The sequence below is a fragment of the Lissotriton helveticus genome, chromosome 8 (genome assembly GCF_964261635.1).
Source record: "Lissotriton helveticus chromosome 8, aLisHel1.1, whole genome shotgun sequence".
NCBI classification, from domain to species: domain Eukaryota; kingdom Metazoa; phylum Chordata; class Amphibia; order Caudata; family Salamandridae; genus Lissotriton; species Lissotriton helveticus.
The window spans coordinates 1647130790-1647151437 of NC_136069.1; positions in this window are offsets into that span (position 1 = coordinate 1647130790).

The following is a 20648-nucleotide window of genomic DNA, read 5'->3' on the forward strand; positions in this document are numbered from 1 at the left end:
AAGGAATCACCCATCAACAATCTCTCACCAAGTCATCAACCAACTTGCATACAAACACACCACAAACAAACCTCTAACCACATATGGCCACACATTTTATTAGTTGGTGCCAAACAAGATTCATAACTTCACAGGCAAAAGGAAACATGGACAGAGGGCCAGATTCACAAAAGTAATCTGAGACAAAATCATAGTTTTTTTACTTTCAGTATTCACAAAGGGCATTTAGGAGTAGTAAAGTTAGGATTTTGTCTCAGTTAAAATCCTAACTTTACTACTCCTAATTGCCCTTTGTGAATACCGAAAGTCGTAAAGGTAGGATTTTGTCTCAGATTACTTTTGTGAATTGTGCCCTACGTTTTTCAACCTGTTAAGTATCTGCTTTCCACAGTATTATAGTGATAGCAAACGGATGTGAAGTAAACCAGGCAGAAATTGTTTTCATGCATCTTTAGCCCACTCTCTGTGCTAATCCAATTCTTTCCAAGTTATTAATGTAAGGTGGAATGTGTCCAAGGATGCCTCGATGTCTAGAATCCTAGAACTGAGTGGGTAGACATACTTTTGAAACTATCAATCAATCAATCAATCAAATATTTGTAGAGCGCGCTACATACCTGTGAGGGTCTCAAGGAGCTGAGAGGGGGCTGCAGCTACTCGAAGAGCCAGGTCTTGAGCAGTCGTCTGAAGGTCAGCAGGTCCTCGGTCTGATGTAGGCCGGTAGGGAGAGTGTTCCAGGTCTTGGCGGCGAGGTAGGAGAAGGATCTGCCAACGATGGTGGTTTTCCGGATGCGTTGAACTGTGGCGAGGATGAGGTTGGCTGAGCGGAGGCTGCGGGTGGGAGTGTAGAAGCTGAGTCAACCGTTAAGGTATGCTGGTTCGGCATTGTGTAGCGCTTTGTGTGCATGGATGAGGAGTTTGAAGGTGATCCTCTTGTTTACGGGGAGCCAATGCAGGTCTCTCAGGTGGGGTGTGATGTGGTTGCGTCGGGGGACGTCTAGGACCAGTCGTGCGTAGGCGTTCTGGATGCGTTGGAGCCGTTTCAGGAGCTTGGTTGTTGTTCCTGCGTAGAGGGCATTCCCGTAATCCAGTCTGTTGGTGACGAGGGCCTGGGTGACGGTTTTCCTCATGTCGGAGGGGATCCACTTGAAAATCCTGCGGAGCATACGGAGGGTGTTGAAGCAGGAAGTGGAGACAGCGTTGACCTGCTTAGACCTGGAGAGGGCAGAGTCGAGGATGACCCCCATATTGCGTGCGTGGTCGGTGGGTTCTGGGGGTGTTCCTAGCGATGTTGGCCACCAGGAGTCGTCTCTGACTGAGGGGGTAGAGCCAAGGATGAGGTCCTCCATCTTGTCTGAATTCAGCTTCAGTCTGCTCTCCTTCATCCATTCGGCGATGGCCTTCATTCCTCTGTGGAGGTTGGTTTTGGTGGTGCGGGGGTCTTTGGTGAGGGAGATGATCAGCTGTGTGTCGTCGGCATAGGAAATGATGTTGAGGCTGTGCTGTCTGGCGACGTGGGCGAGTGGTGCCATGTAGATGTTGAACAGTGTCGGGCTGAGGGATGACTAAGTTTAAAATGCTAGGAAAGACTGTCCTAAGTTCCCTAAAGATTACTTCAAAATCTGCTACAGGCTTTGCCACACAAGGAACTCCATGATAATGAGCCCTAGATCTGTTCGAAGTTATGTGCAGTGTGGTAACTACAAACAAAAAGGGATACACTGTTCCACAGAAAGGGACAAGAAATTGGAGTAACCAGGCGGAAAAGATACGGTAGGAGGGGGGAAGGGGGGAATCCCCCTTTCAGAACAAAAACCCTCACACACCCAGCAAGCTAGGTGTCATACTTCATCATCTGGGTTCTGCTCCTCGTCAGACTGGCGCTGCAATGTCTGACGGGCACCCGTAAAGGGGCTCTTTATCGGAGATCTTTTGTTCCTGCCAGTTGGTGCATGTGGGTATGAGGGTGTTAGGTGGAGTGTAGACGTGAAGTGGTGCAAGATTAAAAAAGGTTGGTGAGTCCACGACAATTGTATTGGTGTGGTACACTACCTTGATAAAAACAGTGAGGTGACAGAGCACGCTGGTGCGAAGATCCAGTGGTGTCTATCTTACCTAAAGGTCGACATGGACATGTTTCATGCTTATGAAGCAATTCGTCAGGACCTACAATTAAAATTAGAAATGAGTTCTACACAGTCGGGAAGGGGAATACTACCTTCCTCTGGAAGTAGGACTACAGGCCGGATGGTCCTGCTCAGTCCAAATGGGACCTAAGAAAGGGCGACAAAAGGGAAAACAGTAAACCCATAGGAACGCACTTATAGAAGACTTAGGTCACAACCGCCTGGTATACACTATCTTTGGCTCCATGTCGGGGTGTGTGGATACCCCAGCCTATGCCGTGAAATACATAGAAGTATAAGAGTGATAAAAACAATGCTGCAGAAAATGGGAGACTTAAGCAGAGGCTCAGGAATCTTGCTACGAGTAACCGTGTCACAAGAGTGCACTCCGATGTAAATACTGTGCCAACAGATTAAAATGGGAGTTAAAATTAACATCCTGTATTACAATGCCTCACCCTATTGAGACCGACAATGGCTTCTCCGGTCTTCTCTGGCAATATGGCACCAGTAGTTGGTACCCTGGAGTGAAAGGGAAGACAATGTCAGGAAGAGCAGTAACGGGGATCCACAAACTAGTTAGCAGGCCTCCGGATCAGGGGCCAAACTGTGAGACCCATGCCGCGGCTCAATTATTTTCACAAGCCTCTAGTCAGGAGACTGACGGATCACTCGCCAGCCATGTGTTCCTGGGGGACGCGCGCGGCCACGGGATTCCCACGCCACACGTCCCCACCGATCTGGAAAGGTCAGTGAACCGGCGGCGCCGGGCCCCCCGTAGGCCGCACTGCCTACCCCAGGCGCATCACAGGAGACGATAGTTCCCTGGTCATGCTGTATGGATCGAATAAAGGAGGCCCGCACATTGGAAGTACTCAGAATGGCACCCAGGATGCTGAGAGCCTACGATTGAAAAAGCTCCTTGAGTGAGATCAGCCATAGTGGAGCCTCTTACCTGTCCGTAGAACGGATCGCGCGTAACAGTGTGGTGACTGTAATTCACTTGTCATATGGCGAACATATCATCCACCATGTTCTGGCAGCAGTTAAATGTGTCAAGCAGGCCATAGACAAGTCCAAGAGTTTCTCCTCACAATGAAACAATTTGAAAGTCTGCTTGCCTTGTGAAGTAGTGGCCCATAGAAGATATGTCTAAATATAGTAATTGAAAGGTATATTCTAGGGAAGCTCTACATTAGTCAATTTCTCAATACTTCATTTTTGTATGTTACATGGTCAAGGAAGCTGGCAAACATAGTCCTGCCAGAGACGGGCACTGGGGGCAGTAATATCAACTCTCCTGCCTTTTTCCATGCTTAGAGCAGCATTAACAACTCAGTTGAGTCTTCGTTCTTGTTGCATGAACGCAGTCAGAAAAATACCAATCATGCAGCCTTGGAAAGTTCTCCACAGCAGATGGACAGCAGATCTACTTAGGCGCTAGACTTTTGACTTTAAAGTAAACAACCTGTGCATTCTACATTGCCAACTTTATCAGGTGGTCAAACAACTTGTGGTATATGGCTGAATACCTTGTCACTCTTATCCAATCCACCCATATACTTGTTGTTATCAAGTGTACAGATGGGTTTGTGAACTTTAGCCAACTGACCACAAACAGCAATGGGAGAAATGCTCTCACCATGGACCACATACATATTCAGCCTATCAGAAATTTTCACAGCAATCAGTTATTTGGAAAGCAATGCAAAGCTTTTGCCTTTGTGGAGCTCCTTGTAAACAGTTTATTTAAGGAGTCTTTTGCAGTAACAGTGAACTGTACAACTTGCCACTGTTATCCACATAAAGGATATAACATTTATGAAGGAGTGATTGGCCAAACTCCCATACAAACCCTGCCATGATACCAAGGGGGTCATTAGGATGGTGGGCGGACTTTGCCCACCCTCCATCCTCCCGGGGGTTGGGACCGCATTGCCGCCACGGAAAGGCATCAGATTGGGCCCATACTAATATGGCTAGCGGTGTCAAACAGACACCTCCACCATATTAAACCTTTTCCGCGGCGGACGGTATTTCCATCCGTCGCGGACCCCCAGCCATCCTAATGTGGCGGGGGGTCATTTCAGTGCGGATGGTGGGTGGATTGCCCCCACCAGGCCGGCGGAGGCTACCGCCAACCTGGCGGGGACAATCCGCCCGAGATGCGCACTGAAATGACCAACCACAATCATTAGGATGGCTGGGGGGTCCGCGGTGTGGAAGGAGCACCCTAAAGGATTTAGAGTAAATAATTTCTCTGTATACATTCTCAGGCTGCATACATTATCAAAAGTACTCTCACAGCATATACATTTTGATGCCATAACATCTTCTTTTACTCTGCATGTACTACCTGATTAGTAGAAACAGTTTGTACAGTATTAAGGACTTATCAATGGCTACATACTTTCTAGGAGTTTAAATCTCTGGAAACCTGCCAGATAAAAATTCCATGACGGGCCAAATTATGAACAACCTGTTGGTGGCTCCAGAGCAATGCAGAAGAAGTATAATTGAATATAGTATATGCTGCAACGGCAAAAACCTAACTGCAGTCATGATCGGCATGAAGCTCGATGTTACCCAAACCATGTGAGTAGACCAGGTGGACGGTATGCTTAGTTTCTGCACTATCCCTATTTTGATCATGATGCCCAGAAATGTTTTCAAAGTAAACACAAAGGGATGATAGACAGAGAGCTGAAACTTTCCAGGCACTCACCCCCAGTGGCCGATCTGTGTTAAATCCATCAAGTCCCCAGTGAAGTGGGAGTCCATAGGCGTGCCCTAGAATGAGGCCAGAGAGTGCCCCATGTGCCCTTGGGAACTGTTTTGCTGGTGCAAAACATGTCAGTATTGTCTTTACATCCAGTATTTGCAGTGAAAAGGGGAGTGTAGAGCTTCACTAAATCGGGGGGATGCCACTGCACTTAGCTACTCTCTGGTTTGCTACCTGGCTACTGTAGCTCTGCTACACAGATTGTGCTTGTGGAGGGACATCACAACTGCCATGACCATGTTTTTTTAAATCACTGGCAGACAAGTCATCAGATAGCACTCTGTCGACTGCAATATCGCTTTCATATTCTGCTTCTTTTTCCTTTTCTTCTTATGCTATTGCAATATCTGCTCCTGCCTCAACCCTGCCTCAAGCTGCCAAACCATCTTTAGAGCTAGACTGGAGCCTTGGCAGTTGTCTCCATTGAATATCTTAAACCTGTCTTAAACCTCCCTTCTGAAATACTTTATCATATATAGAAGGCAGATTTATGCAAAAAAATGGGTGGGTGGGAGTGTATGTGAGAATGTGAGAGAAGCAAAATGGAAAATCAAAATAGCACTTTGCTTATTTATGCAGCAATGTGAAGATCTCCAAAGACACAAAAAAAGACAACAAAACATGATGCAATGCAGAGAGAAAAGTTGTTTCACTGTGTCACTAGGGGAGGGCATAACTGTGCCATATCTTCCAAAAACTGTGCAGGTCTGCTCTCTGCATATTCTGGTGCACTGTGCGCAATACTGTGCCAACGCAGACATCCTTGAGCCATAGTGCAAGGGTGTCAGTATCATTGTCCGGATAGTTTTTGTGCAAGAAAGGGCCTATTCCAGGATTAACAAAATACCCCATTGAGGCCTTTTCCTCTATGTATGGGTGCTGCATATTTAAAGACAAAAGAGCAAGGAGAAGATATTTCTCCTTGTTATGCCATTCTCAGGGAGGAAATGGGTTTTGGCACAAATCCATGTCTAGACGTTTTTATAGATACAGCTTTGTGTCAAAAACCATGGGTGGACACGCAGGAAAACGTAGGAATCACCCATGAAATGCCTGCAATACAAAAAGTGAACCATTGCATCACAATGCACTGTGTAGCCATTTTATTTTACAAAGCAACACAAATAGCCATTTGCTTTGCTCTGTAAAATCCGTGCAAGGATATTCCATCAGGAATACATTATAAAAGTAATGCGAAAATGAAGCACAATTGCTGAAATTCTGTCCATTACTTATTTTAGTGAAACCAAAAGCCATAACTAAAAAGTAGCATCACATTGTTTTGAATTTGAAAATACAAGCTGAACATGTTTTTTGTACAGTAAAGAAGGCAACGGTAGTGTTAATACCAGGGAAATCAACATTAGCAACATGCCCTTTATAATTGTGCCATACACTCCAAGGTGAACTACTGAATTAGAGCCATTTTTCCCCGTGGCAGTCCAATCATGCCGCAGAGGATACCAAACTTTTTTTAAATAAATGTTGCCCTCTGGGGTATTGGCTAGTGTTAGACCTGGCACCATTGTTGTGGGTCTCCCTTCCCTTTTTTGCTGTTGCCTCATGTGGCGACCCTCCGAATAGCACAATGGGAGTACTACATGTCCATTAGACTGTTTTGCTGGGAGGATTGTGATGGCTAGCAACAATAGCAAGGAGATCTTTGCCATTGTTAAGAGCTTCTTATCACCATGTGCGGAGCAAAGGACTCTTCCGGTCTCTCAACAATGGTGCGAGGAGCTGTCCACCTTCTTTGTCGATAAGAAATCAAGGATTCATGACAGTGTGGGCTCACATTGCAGTGAATTGGAGATCCCTTTGGTGGTGTCTTCCCCCATTTCCAGCGCTCCTACCCCTTGGTTCACATCATTTACGCCTGCTGTTGAGTCCGACATTCTGGCCATTCTTAGATCTCTTAAGTCTGGCTTGCCTACTGATCCCTGCCCGGCTCCTGTATTAGCTGGGGTGGCCGAGGAGGTTTGCCCTGAAGTAGAGTTGATTGTCAATCTCTCCCTTCAGACTGCCACGGTTCCCGTGCGATGGAAAAAGGCTAAACTGTTACCCCTTCTCAAGAAACCTTTGCTGGACCCCTTGGATCCAGCAAATTATCGGACCATTTCTCTTTTACCAGCCTTGGCCAAGGTTTGTGAGAAGGTGGTTTTTCGGCAGCTCGAGACCTTTGTCGAATCATCGGGTGCTTTACACCCAGCCCAGTCTGGGTTTAGAGCTGCTTATCGCACGGAGAACGCTTTGGTGGAGATGCCGGAGGCGATCAGGGAGTGCCTGGATGGGGGCGGCAGGGCGGCCCTGATTTTACTTGACATCTCTGCCACCTTCGATACGGTGCCACACCAGTTGCTCCTTGCCCGGTTATATTCTATCCGCATTACGGGCCTGACTTGGGAGTAGGTCAAATCTTTTCTGGATGCTCGGACGCAGCAGGGTTGCATGGCTCCTTGTTTATCCTCTGTCAGGAAACTCTCTACGGGGGTGCCACAGGGCTCTACTCTGAGCCCTCTGCTTTTCAATGTTTATTTGACCCCTTTGATTTATCTGGCAGAGGAGCTTTAAGCAAAAATTATAGCGTTTGCGGACGACACCCAGTTGTTATTTATCTGGAGGGGCTCAAATCTGGACACTAACATCGCCCAGACGTGCCTAGATTCCGTATTTCATTGCCTTGCCCAGTCCTCTTTGAAGTGCAATAAGGATAAATCAGAGGTACTCTTGTATGGCCAGTTCCCTCCGGCCTTCAGACATTCTCTGTGGCCCCCCGATTTCCCTTCCCTTAACTCTGAGGGAGGCCCGGCAAAGAACTTAGGGGAATGCTTCAGTGAGGATCTCCGGTTCGCTGACCATGTCAAAAAACTGACTGGTGTCTCCTTTGGCACCCTCAAGGCCCTTAGAAAGATCTTTCCCTTGCTCCCTAGAGAGGCCAAAGAGATGGTAGCCTGTGCTTTGATTCTCCCCCGTCTTGATTATGCCAATGCTCTGTTCATTGGCATTCCTGGGTATTTGCTGAAAAAACTCCAAATTAATCAGAATGCTGTAGCCAGACTCCTTTTTAACATCTCTAGGAGATCTAGTGATCTGCACTGGTTGCCTGTGGCCCAGCGAGTACAATTTAAAGCCCTTACCCCTGCGCACAGGGCCCTTCATGTCCACGGTCCTATGTATCTCAGGAGGCGTTTCGCTCTGTATGTACCCAATCTATTTCTGTAGTCTGCTTCTTTACATCAGATGTTAATTCGGACTTTCTGCAGAGCCCGCTTGGGAGGCCAGTCTCTCTCTGGTAAAACAGCAGCGGCCTGAAATTCGCTCCCCGCGGATCTTCAGCTCACTCAAGACTTCCAACTCTTTAAAAAACGCTTAAAGACGCATCTGTTCAGTCAGCTCCTCTAATTGGTTTCCATCTGCTCCACCCTAGTTCACTCCCGCGCCAGGACACCCCACAGTATTAGTGCGCGCTACAAGTTCTTTATAACATATAACATAACATCTGTTTTTGCTGGTTTTAGATGCTTTGGGCACTGTGCTACTGCTATTCAGTGCCACAGTGCAAGTGCTCCCTATGGTAAATTGATGTACGGATTAGTGACTCCATGATTGGCTGGTTTGTTTACTTGTCAGACCCTAGTACAGTGCACTGCGTGTGCCCAGGGCTGGAAAATAAGCTGCTGTTGGTGAGCTTGCAGCACTGGTTGTTCCACCCACAGAAGCAGCATGTAAAGTGTGTCTCAGGCCTGCCATTGCAGAGCCTGTGTGCAGGTTGGTACTGCCTTGTTGACTGGGCAAGTGCACCCATTTGCTAGTCCCTAAACCTTCCCTTTTCTGCATATAATTCACCCCTATGGTAGGCCCAAGGGCAGGGTGCATTGTAGGTAAAAGGTAGGACATGCCCTGATGTGTGTGGCATGCCCTGATAGTGAATTACAGCCATTTTCGTTTTTCACTATTTCAAGGCTGTTTCCCTTAGGCCAGAATGGGCAGTTTGATTATATCATCTTATAATCCTAACTGACTCAGGGAACTAGGTAGAAATTTGAGTTTAGTATGCCTGAACTTAGAACGATAAAATACATCTTTTAGTGAAGTTGGTTTTAACATTCTGTGTTTGATAATACCACTTTTAGAAAGTAGGTATTTGCTTTGCTAACTGTCCAAGCCTGCCTCTGCTAGTTGTGTATCCCTTGTATGGAGTTCGAGTGACAGGGGCTGGGCGATTCAAGGACACAGGGTGAGTCAGCACAGGGCTGAATACAGCTATCTGCATGTAGATGGGTAGGAGGAGTTGCACCTGGGTCTAAATAGAGCTGTGCCTGCCTTCCACAATGCTGGCTCCACCTCCTGTGGAGCGTCTGATGTCTCTGGCCCACACTGTCAAAGGAAAGAAGGAGTCTTGTCAACAAAGTACTCCAGGACTGCACAGAACTGGTTTGGACTGGGCACAGGACTCTCTGCCTTTAGAGGATAACCGATTTGCTAGTATAAATATGGGGACCCAGAACTTTAGATCACTTTTGGGAAACAAGAAGAACCTTTGCAAACTGAAGCAGGAGACTATCCCTAAGCTGAGTGCTATTTGCGGGATTGGCCTGCAGTGGTTGCCTAACTGCCAAAGAAAGGAGAAAGGCAACCCCACTGGAAGCAATGGAGAGTACTCACATGCTTCTGTCCTCTGCGGCTTGTGGGTGTTTGTGGCATAAGTGCATCTCGCAGCATGCTGATGTAACAGATGGGTGGAAGCAGAAGCTCTCTCACTTCATTCTTACCCATGGGATTTAAAAAAGGATGCAGGCACCAAAGGTTGCTTTTAAACCCTCCCTAGGCTCAGCCATCAGCTGCATTAAAAAGATAGTGGAGGCATCGACTGACTCCTGCACTAAACGGGTGAGCTGTGGATATATAAAGGCTTAAGAGGAAGGTAGATTCTAGCATACTGATGGAATTCAACAATAACTCAGACACCTGCTTCATTTTATTTGGTATTTTTTCAAGTCATGTGAAATGCAAGAGTAAAACCGAGGGCTCCCAAGGACTAATGAAAGATAGGATCATGTTTAACCTGACTAAGTGACTGTTCTGTGAAATCTTGTTATGTTACTCGTTATTTTATTATTCCAAGTATGTATGTTTGATGTGTTATCTTATTTTTATTTGCTATGTGCTTACAGTTGTGGAGGTCAATTTTCATACTGTAGCCCACTCTATAAAATGTAAAAGTGACTGGGGATTCTAGGTTAGCAACCTCAATACTGTAATCCTTCAATTCTTGACATTAAATGAATTTCTTATGGAAATAATTACATGTGAGGTCAGATGAGTCAGTGTCGCACTTTTTTTCAAATGGTTTCTCTATTTTGGGGAGCATTCCATATATGACAATCATGAATTATAATAGTATATTCAGGTTTCAAGCTGAGTTCAGGATCTGACACATTTACTTTGCCTAAACTCAGCACCTCGGTTTACACTAACAATTTTTTGCTAAACAACAATTCCTTAAAAAACAAATCAGTGGTTATGTGAACGTTAACTGGAGCTTGATTTGTTATCCTTTGCTGCAAAGAAAGATATAATAAATGTGTTGGTGAATATCTACAATCATATATTTCAATACTTGCTCAGTAAGAGTCATAATTCAGATGTGTAAGACTAATGTTTTTCAAATGACAACCTTTTTGTATCTAAAATGGAGTTGTGTCTAATGAATGCACCTTCATGTCACTTTCTTTTTCAGAGCTTGAGATCATGCTGGTGGCCACAGTGTTTTTGGGCATCAACTCAACTGACGACCAGGTCACAGAATTCATCCTATATGGCTTTCCGGGTTTCGAGCAATGGCAGCACTGGTTGTCTATTCCTCTGGTTCTTCTTCTTCTATTAGGAGTAATCGGCAATGTAACAATTATAATACCAATATACAGAGAGCAGAGTCTTCATGAGCCAATGTGTTACTTCCTCTGTATGCTCTCTGTTTTTGATCTGGCTTTAAGCATGGTCGTCGCACCTAAGGTTCTAGCCATCCTTTGGTTTAATGCACGCTCAATTAACAGGGCAGGATGCTTCACTCAAAAGTTCTTTGCTCATGTGTTTTTATCGATTGAGTCGGGTATCCTTGTTGCCATGGGCTTTGACCGCTTCTGTGCAATCTGCAATCCACTGAGGTATACTACAATTCTCAATAACAAGCTTGTTGTCACATTTATGGTGGGAATCACTGTGAGGTCCATCTCCGTTGTGTTGCCAGAGGCCATTCTTTCTGCCCGGTTAAATTATTGCTCTAACTACATTATCAAATACCCCTATTGTAACACTATAGCTGTATTAAAGCTAGCCTGTGAGGACACAAGGTTGAATAGAGTGTACCAAATGGCCGCAGGTAATTCACTGCTAGTGACAGACTTGATGTTGATCTTCTTGTCCTACAGCCTGATCCTGCATGCAGTGTTGAAGCTCAAAGCAAAAGGAGCAATTATCAAAGCTTTGGGAACATGTGGCTCCCACCTCATAGTTGTTTTCATTTTATATTCAATTATAATTGTGTTAGCAATTTCACACACCTCAACCAATGAAATCATGGCCCGCAATGCAGTCATCCTTAATGTGTTCATCTTCAATGTGCCACCAGCCTTGAATCCTATTGTATATGGGGTTAAAAACAAAGACATCAACCTTGGCATCAGAAAGCAGTTCAGATGTTAATGTAGATCTAGATTTAGTATGTTTTTTTGTCAGGGTTGCATCAGGTATACTTGTTACCATAGCTTTTGACAGCTTCTTTGCAATCTGCAGTCCTCTGAGGTATAGCACAATTCTCAGTAACAAGCTGATGCTCACATTTGTGGTGGACATCACTATGAGGTCTGTGTTCGTCATGCTGCTGATGCCTTTGCTTGATGCCCGGGTTAAATTACTGATCAAAGGACATTGTCATATATCTCTTTTGTAACAATCTGGCTGTAACAAAAATAGCCTGTGATAACATATGCTTGAATACAGTGTACACAAATGGTCTTGTGTAATTCAGTGCTAGCCATAGACCTTAAGTTCATCATCTTCTCATACTGTCTGATCTAGACCTGGGTGGCAAACTTTGCTCCGTTCACGGAGTTTGCGGAGTTTTCTGCACTTTTTCACGGAGTGCAGAAAATTCCGCTTCGCGATGTGCAGCAAAGTTTTTTTCCCCCACACGCAAATGCTAAGTTTGCGGGTGCGAGCTGTTGCTCGGGTAGAATTTTTACCCGAGCAGCAGGAATATCAGCACAAACTGCAGTTCGCACTGCACTCCCCCACTCGCTGAACTTCGCTGAGTTTTTTTGTAACTTCGTGGAGTTCGGCGTAGCAAAACTCCATGAACTACGCCCAGGCCTAGTCTGATCCTGAGTGCCGTGTTGATTGTCAATAAGCAAGGAGCAATTACCAAGGCTTTTGGAACATGTAGCTCCCACCGCATAATTGTTTTAATTTTATTAACAATGATAATTGTATTAGCAATTAAGCACTCCTCAGAAAGTGAAATTATGGCCCACAAGGCAGCTATCCTCAATGTATTCCTTTTCAATGTGCAACCAGCCTTGAATCCATTTGTACACAGGTTTAGAAACAAAGACATCAACTTTTGCATAAGAAAACATTTCAGCTGTGTATGTAGGCCTAGGTTTAATATGATTTTGTGTCAGGTTTCAAGACTTTTGTGGCACAGCCCCAATGCTAAAATCAATATCGGCATTTACTAAGCCATGCAAAGCTAGTTTGTGTGGCTCTGTGTGGTTTAGTAAATAAAAAGTAATTGTATACAGCACAGTGCTGCCTTTAGTTACTTTGCATCATGTGGGTAATACATGGGTGGAGCATTGTACAATGATCCACTCATATATTTTGAGACAAACCCATACTTGCAAAGACTTGTAAACCTGGGTTTGTGCCAATATGGTGCACCTACACGACAGAGGCATAGCAAGGAGAACTAATTGTATTTCTCTGTGTAAATTCTGCCTACACAGGCTCCTTTGCACCTTGGTACAAGTGTGCATGCTTCGGAGCTAGGATGCACTGTGTGTGCCAGCACTAGGAGACAGCAGAAATGCTCCATATCTGTGTACGTATGGAGGATTTCTGCTCACTGCCTTTCATGCATCCCTTGCTGCACTGTGTTACATGAAATAGTAGTTAAGGGCACCCTAGTCAATATATCCATCCATGGAAGTTACATGCCTATTGATTCCGATAGATTTATTGTTTTGGCACAAGTGTGATTCTGATAGGGCTCCCCTCATGTTGGCCACAGGAAGACCCTAATACTGCAGCTAACTCCTAGGAATTTGACAATGAAATTTAGTTCTGAAAGAGTCACTTGACATGATTGTTGTTTTGGGTCAATCCAGTGTCATAAGAGACGCTGATCCACACTTAAGGGTAATCAGTTTTATAAACAGGTTTCTGGCAGGGTAGGGTAGGGTGATTAGAAATATGTATAATATTATGTAATTTGGATAACATTGTTCAATCTTCATGCAGAATGTGCTCCACAAATTTAATTTTCAAAACGTGCCTCAAACATTTATCGTTTGGTTGATATTGGAAAGTTATAGATGGTACTGTTTATTCTACACCTACATCTATATAAGCCTCTTGAGTACAATAAACAATGCACAGTTTCCTGAAGCTAAATTTCCGTTCATTTTTATTGTAATTGTGTTAGAATGTTTTGTCGGTACGCTTTAAAAATGGGAGAGTAAGCCGTAGAGCAGTTGTTAATTCGATGATTTTGTTCAGCTGAAAACCTTGACCAAATTGCACAAATGACTACTTGATGAATTTACAATGATGTCTAGTTCTCAGAAATGTATTTTTTTCTGGTTTCACCTATCAATGTCATACCTACTTTACCAACATCTTGCTAGCATGTAGAAACCTCAAAATAGTAATTATCAACTACTCCATTCTAACATGCAAAAATAATGACAACATATATTTTTTCATTCTCTGCTTGTTTTAGAAAGTGGGTAAAGAGAAATGTTAACAAAACCAATCTTTCAGTGATGCTGTTTTATGGAAAGAAAACCTCACACCATCTTACACAGCATATTTTCTGAATTTTGACTAGTTTTTCAGACCACTCCAAGGGGCATCAAAGACTCTGCATACAGTTTTATAATTCCCAAGATCTGAATAAAAAAGAAAGAAAATGTGGTCTGTAATATCATTTATGTTATCAATTATGCAGAGTTTAGCGTCTAGTATTCCAACCCACCACAAATAGGATTACCACTTATGGAGTGGATCTTAGCACTTTAGTTGTTTTCCTGATTGAGAAAGACAAGGAAAGTTAAAGTGGAGAGGAGATGCTTTTTAATCTAGCTTTCCTTCCAGATATGATGACTTCCATTCCATCCTAATATCATTAAAGCCAGAAGTGGTTCATTCATGATTTAAAGCCATTCATGCAGGTAAAGAGGATATCATATGAATCAAGAGCCTCAGTTGAGTTGACAATAGAAACACTGATGTACCATTAGATTGAGCAGAACAGTGAGTAGAAGAACTCTAGATTAACACGATAAGCAATTTGACCTGGAAAGACATAGGACCATTTAAGGGTGGTCTTAGGTTGGTTTACAAGATATTTTTAGTGTTGGAAAGTGGATAAATAGTAGGTGGGGGAATTCACCTTCAGCCAATTATTATGCTACAATTACTAATAGGTCCAATCAAATATCAATACATTAATCCTTGCTCAACCTTTGTAGCTTAGCAGTTGACCATTAAGGCTTAATTTTGTAGTGTGGTTTAAGGCCTACTGTGCATGCATGTTATGTTAGCATGGCTTGTTAGAAGTTTAAACGCCATTTTACATTTTTGCTGCTTTGCCCACAACACTGCATTGGCTGTTTTTGCAAGTTAAGCTTTCACGAAGGTCTAACACATGAGAAAAGGTTTTTGTTCTCGACTTCCCTAGACTTTGATCATGCCCATAGTCTGCACAGTTAGTGCTGAACACGTCAAGGTTATGAAAACATGAATGCTGTTTTTCGGCATGTTCGAGTAACGTTTTTTAGACACAACAATTTGGCAGCTGCAAGCCAAGTGAGATTCTGGCGCCTTTATTATACACACACTCGCCATGATTATACACACTTGGAAGATTCCAGGGATGCAGAGAGACTTGCTGATCCAGATGTAATTCACCCTTACTGAGCGGACAGGTAATGAGGTCCCACCAATATTAAGCCCAAGAGACCTTCTGTGGTTTTTAATACATAGTTCATATATTGGGAGGGTGTTTAAACTAGGCGCTATAGGACCTATTTACGCTAGCATTATAATATGCTTTCTCCTTTTGTGTTTTATGGAATTGTAACCATGCTGATCATATTATTGTTAATCATATGTCTGCTCATGTTGGCTAAAATACTGCGTATGAGATCATGTTGTTAAAATAAATATTTTAACCTTACCGTGTCTCTTCTTTACTCCTGTTGTGGACTGGTATAAGAGTATAACAAAAGAGTGTTCTCACTTCCCACCATTCCTGAGATTGCACTAAGTCGAATGTTCTAAGTTGTCTAATCATTGGTTGCTTTGCTATAGGACGAAGAGCTAATGTGACAATGAGGCTAGCTGGTTGGGGTTCTCTGGGTTTCTGGCACACCACAATTCACTAATGTTCTGGGTCTCTGTGCACTGTTCTGTGTAGGAACAGAATCCTTGCTACAATTTAGGAGACAGATAAGTGTAAAGCCTTTAAAATAAACACAACGGTAAATAGGTAAAAGACTCAGCACAATAAAAATCTCACACCAATTTATAGAAATCGAGAATATTTTTATCTTTAAAACAACACCAAAATGACAATTATCTATTGTAGGGAACCGGAGATTTGAATTTTTAACGTTTACATAAAAAAATGTGCTTTTTTAGCGCCAAAAAGCTAAAAGTGCCACTCATGGACATTTGGTCACACTGGACTAGGTCAATGTTTTAAGCTGACCACGATGGACAGTGGGTTGGACAGGTTGAGCACTAGGTCCTGGTCAAAGGATTACCTTCAGACATAGTCTTTTATTTATTTGAGCTTTCCGATCATCGACAGACTTGTCGGCGGGTTCTCATGCTTCTCGGTACCAAAGTTCAATTCGACAATGGTGGCCTGCTGTAGCTCAATGCTCAAGAGAGCTTCTGGAAGTGTTTGTCCTCGACTTCGATAGCGAGCAGCTCCAGTGCTCTTAGCATGACAATCCAGTGCTGTCAGGCTCATTGAAGATTCTACAATGGCAGCTTTACTCTTGATGTTGAGCCGGCTTCCTCCTGGAGCTTTTCGGCAACATTTTGAGATCTTGCTTGTTGTTGATTTCCCTGGGGGAAAATAAGGGTCCAGTGGCACCATCCAAGAATTCAGAGTCTGGATTGCCACTTGGTGGCTACGACTTAATTTCCCACAATGAACCTACACAGTCCAGGAAAAATCCTGTTGCCACTGGCCATCTAGTGTGATCCTGTCTTTGGCTTTGCTATTAACTTCTTCCATCTCTGTTGCTGATCAGGAAGTCCAGACGTTTTCCTTGGAGTCAGCCACATTCCTTTCATTTTGAGGAGCCTTGTAAGTACTGCAGGTGCAATCTTTATAAAGTGCAGCAGTCAGCCGAGGGGATCAAGGCGCTAGAGATCAGGGGTCCATACCCTGGAATTTAGAGCGGGCTAAACACTTCCGCAAGCTGCTAGACGGTAAAGAGCCAACTTTTTAGAGCCTTTCTAAAGGGGAGCAGAGGGGGATGGATCTAAGAGCAAAGGGCAGGGAGTTCCAGAGCTTACTAGCTGCCACTGAATATGCTCTGTCCCGCCATTTCTTCTTCTTAGTTCTAGGTACCACCAGTTGCATTTGGAGGGAGGAGCTCAATGGGCTGGTAGAGTAATGCCACTTGAACATAGTCTTCAATGTCAACGGATAGGAAGCATGCAACAACTTAAGGACCATACAGAGTGATTTGAAGCTTATGTGTTGTTCAATGGGGAGCGAGTGCAGGACCTCCAGTCCCTTCCTGGCAGATTGTTCCCTAGGAATGTCCAAAATTACCCTTGCCAATGCATTCTGCATTACCTGTAGTTTGTGCTGCAGGTTCTTGTTTGCGGACAGGTATAATGTATTACAATTATCCAGTCTGGACATTACTAAGGGCAGTGCAACCTGGATCCGAGCTGGTCGCTGGATAAAAGGAAATATTTTTTTTTACATCCTTATAAATCAGGAGCATGTTGAGACGGTACAATCCATTTGGATGTTAAAGTTAAGCTCGGTATCCAGCAGGACTCCGAGGTTCTTAGCCTTTCTGCTCGGGGTAGGACAGCATCCCTTGGACTGAGGCCAGCAACTGCTATTCCACTTGGATGGCCCTGATCCAAATATCATCACTTCGGTTTTATCACCATTAAGCTTCAAAATATTAGTTGACATCCATTCTGTCATTCCGGTCATACATCCAAGAATATGTTCTGAACACGCGCTTGGCCTTTTAGGGATCGTAACCATAATCTGCGTGTCATCTGCATATAACACCACCTCCAATCCAAATGAGTGAAAGCCTTCTATGGTGCAGTCCAATCAATCAATCAGGTTTGGTAAAGCAAAGCTACTCACCCATGACGGTCTCAAGGCACTAGGGGGAAGGGGGGTGGCTCCGTTGAGTGCTGGAGTTGTCCGAAGAGCCAGGTCTTGAGGTCCTTCCTAAACTTGAGCAGTGGAAGGACAGGCCAGAGGTGGACAGGGAGGTCATTCCCGGCCTTGCTTGTGGGGTAGGAGGAGGACTTTCCTCACGTTCTGGTCTTATATAGATGCGTGGGATAGTGGCCAGAGAGAGGTCAGCTGATTGGAGGTGTCTTTTGGGTGCGTGTAAGGTCAGTCGTTTTTTTAGGTATGCTGGTCCATAGTGGTGGAGGGCCTTGTATGCGTGAGTGAGGAGCTAGAAGGTTATTCTTTTTTCAATGGGAAGCCAGTGGAGATCACGGAGGTGTTGGGCGATGTGGTTGTGACAGGGGATTTCCAGGGTCAGTTTTGCTGCGGCATTCTGGTCGGTCTGGAGTTTGTGAAGTAGTTTCTTTTTTGATTCTGGCATAGAGAGCGTTGCCGTAGTCCAGTCTGTCACTGATGAGGGGGTGTGTGCCCTTTTTACTGGATTCGGAGAGGATGCAGAAGGTGTTGAAGCAGGTTGAGGAGATGGTGTAGATCTGGCAGTTCATCATGAGCGATGATTCTAGTATGATGCAGAGATTTTGTGCATGATCTGTCGGGTGGGTTGGATTTCTGAGGGGGCCACCAAGGTATCATCCCACGCACTGGGGGAAGAGCCAAGGATGAGGACTTCTGTTTCTCTGAGTTGAGTTTCAGGCAGCTCTTCTTCATCCAGGTGATGACAGCTGTCATCCCTTCTTGGAAATTGTGTCTGGTGATGTTGGGATCTTTGGTGAGGGAGAGGATGAGCTGGGTGTCATTGGCATAGGAGACAATGTTGAACCCATGGTTTCTGATGATGGTCACTAAGGGGGCCATGCAGATGTTGAATAGGGTGTGGCTGAGGGAGGATCCCTGTTGTACTCCACATCTGGTGTCTTTTGGTTCCAAGAGGTAGAGCTGGAGTCTGACTCATAGAGTTCTGCCTGTGAGAAATGACAATATCCAGTCAAAGGCCTTCCTGTGGGTGCTGGCGACGTGGAGCCTGGTGGCTAGTGTGTGGTGGGAGACAGTGTCGAAGGCACCTGAGAGGTCCAGGAGGATAGGGGCTGACATTTGGCCCCGGTCTACGAGGGAGAAGAGCCGATATCATCGGTGGCAGCGAGTAGGGCAGTCTCTGTGCTGCGGTTGATGCAGAATTCAGATTAAGAGATGTCCAGGTATTTTTTGGCTTCGATGAAGTTTGCTAGCTGGGTGTTTATGGCCTTATAGATGACCTTGGCTGCAAATGGAAGCAGGGATATGGGCCTGAAGTTCTTGAGGTCCGTCAGGTCTGCGGATGGTTCAGTTAGCATGGGGTTGAGTTTGGCATGTTTCCAGTCATTGGGGAATATGGTGGTTATGAGGGAGAAGTTGATCGTCCTGTGTAGTTTGGGTGCAATGGCTGTGGCAGGTCTGTGGAAGATGTGCAGTGGGCAGGGGTCTGAGAGTGCTCCAGAGTGGATGCTCTTCATGGTCTTTAAGGTGTCTTCTGTCATGAGCAGGGATGAAGTGAGCAGGGTCTTTTGGGTGGCGTGGCTGGGAGTAGTAGCTGGAGTGGTGTGGAGGTGGCGGTTGTCGAAGTTGTCATATATAAGCATGGGCGTAAAATCCGCTCCGATCGCGGATTTTTCGGATTTTCGGCAAATTCGCAATCCGCGAACTCTCGCGAATTTGTCGAAAATCCGTGAATCCGCTCGCGGTGGATTTTTTGCTTGGTTGCGGCGCGCGGCGTGGTGCACGGCGTTCACTTTCCGTCATTTTAGCGTTTGCCGAGTTGTTTTTCTTTGCGAGTGACGCGCCATTTTAGATCTTGCTGCGTGTTCCCGCGGGAGTTTGTCGCCCGCGAATACGTACTCGCGGCTTGCCACCTTGCACAGCACACCTCGCGAGAGTTCGCAATTGCGAACACGTAGTTGCGGCGGAAAGGAACAATCTCGCACTTGCGAAATAGAGATTTTGCAATTTCGCACAAGAAAATCACCAGCAAACAGGATAAACCTTCAGAAAATTATGATTTTTATCAGAATCACTCCTCAGGTTGACATTTGCATGGCCTTTTTTTTTGCAAGGAGTCCATTTTGGGGGGGGGAGGAAGGAAGTGCCCCACAGACTCCAACTTCCTGTTCCTGTCCAGCAGGCTCCTCCCAGTGCTTTGTCCATCTCCTGGTCACTTTCATTTGGATCTGGAGCTGGAAGGATTACTTTTTGTGGGTGCTGCTGGATATTTGGATTTGAGGCCTTTTTGACTGTCTTTGGATCACTTTTGGATTAGAAATCAACTTTCACAAGTAAGTTTGTTTGGGGCATTACAGTTGCTGCAAGTACAATTTTGGAACTTTTTCAGAAAATTAAATAAATTATATTGTGGGTAGCCACAGTATCCAGTAGGACCAGGGTTGGTTATGGGTGCATGATACAACTGTTTTGTTGAATTTAAACACCATTGAGGCCATGGATGGGCTGGGATTGTGCAGATTTTATTGTTTTTTGTCGTTTTTTTGGGCCTGCTGGTGTGGCCCTTTGCCCAGGGGTGGTGAGTGTTGCATGGGCCTAGTCTTTCTGTGGGGTGTCTTCTTGAATTTAAACATAATTGAGGCCATGGATGGGCTAGGATTGTGCTTATTTTATTGTTTTTTGTCGTTTTTGGGGGGCTGCTGGTGTGGCCTTTTGCTTGCCCAGGGGTGGTGGTGGTGCATGGACTGAGTGTGCCTGTGGTGTGGTCTCACTCTCTTTGATGTAAACATCATGGATGGCATTGGATTGTGGTGATTTCTGGCTGTTTTTCTGTTTTTTTGGGGTGTACTGTTGATGTGGTCTGGCCATGTGGGTGGTGGTGGTGGCCATCTTGAGTGCTGGCTGGTACAGGCAACATGTGCTTGGGGTGTAAGGGGGCCATTTTGAGGAGAGGCAGTGTCTGAGGCCTGCACTTATTTTGCCTACTTTTCATCCCTTATGCCCAGGGGTAGTGAGTGTTGCATGGGCCTAGTGTTTCTGAGGGGTGTCTTCTTGAATTTAAACACCATTGAGGCCA